Raw genomic sequence first — 1,627 nt, 5'->3', positions numbered from 1 at the left:
TCATCCATCACCACAATGCCAGTTCAAGTTCTGGTATGACTTACAGAGTGTCTGCTCCGACAAGAAGTGAGCCAAGAGGAACTAGCAATATTTTGTGAATGAATAACTTATATGTGTAGGGTCTGTTTGGCTCACTCAAATGTGAATTACAGGGGGAAATCTGTCATACAATGCAACAAATAAAAAAGATTAAAATGAAACATATAGAGGAAAGAGGAACATAAATATAAAAAGGAAAGAAAGGGCAAGTGCAGGAAAAATACCCCTGCCTCCACTTGAAACTTTTCACTATGAATTGGGGGCAGGTCTACAGAGCAGGTCCGTTTTCAATTCAACTATTCACACCCATTGTGTCTCATGGAGCCATTGAAACTTCCAGTGTGACATCCCCGATCCCACTTTCTTCCTGTTGTCCTGTTTCCATTCCTCCTTTCCCCCTAATTTTTCTGAATTTTGGGCTTCGGTAAATGGTGTCCTTTTGACATGAAATGTTTGTTTTAAGGTTTGCATTTCTCCCTCGAATTATTGTTTGCCTTATAGACCAATCCATTGTTTGGCTAAAAATTGAGTCATGGGGGATCATTTTTCCAGAGTAACTCAATGTCGTAGTCTATGGCGACAGTTCTCAACCTGTGGGTCGCGACCCCTTTGGGGGTGAGCGGGGGGTGTCTAATGACCTTTTCACAGGGGTCGCCTAAGACCTCTCCTCTATTGTCTCCAGGCGGGTCCACCCACATGCAGATACCCCCATGTAGGGGTACCCAGCGTGAAGACTGTTACCCATGCTACACCATGCTTCAAGACAAAATTTCATTTATTTGTCACTAGAAATAAATATTTCACAATATATAATTGCATATTGTTTCTGTGATTAATCACTATGCTTTAATTATGTTCAATTTGTAACAATGAAAATACATGCTATCAGATAGTTACATATCAGATGATGATTCATAACAGTAGCAAAATCACAGTTATGAAGTAGCAATGAAAATAATGTTATGGTTGGGGGTCACCACAACATGAGGAACTGTATGAAAGGGTTGTGGCATGAGGCAGGTTCAGAACCACTGGTTGGTCTATGGGGTTCCACCTGTCTATATCCAACCAGCAAATCTGCTCTCTCTCTCTCTCTCTCTGTCTCTCTCTCTCTGGTGGTCCTAGTGGGTTACATGTTGGACAGTTAACCACAAGGTCAGTCGTTTGAAAGATGAGTCTTTCTACTCCAGTAAATTACGGTCTCAGAAATCTACAGGGAAATTCTACGCTGTACTATAAGGTAGCTAGAAGTTGGAATAACTTAACTGCAGTGACTTTGATATTTGGTTTTTGATATATACATGTATATACACACATATAAACTTTATATTAACTATATAGAATGCATATAACTAGATCATATAATATAATCTATAATGATATGTATATATAATTTTGAGTTTTGTTCCACCAGGAAAATTACTTTTTTTAGAAAAAAATACTTTTTAAGAAAAATTACTGTGAAGAATACAACATTTCAAACAAACAAACAAAATCAACAATGTTCTTGAAAACATAGAATATGAGGCCAAAATACCTAACAGATACAGCAAGGTTAATGGATAAAAATTAAGCAAAATAAGTGGGA

Source organism: Echinops telfairi, unplaced genomic scaffold (genome assembly GCF_000313985.2).
Source record: "Echinops telfairi isolate 266 unplaced genomic scaffold, ASM31398v2 ScPeMD7_22;HRSCAF=79, whole genome shotgun sequence".
NCBI lineage: Eukaryota > Metazoa > Chordata > Mammalia > Afrosoricida > Tenrecidae > Echinops > Echinops telfairi.
The sequence above is the reverse complement of the archived record's forward strand: the minus strand, read 5'-3'. Positions refer to the sequence as shown.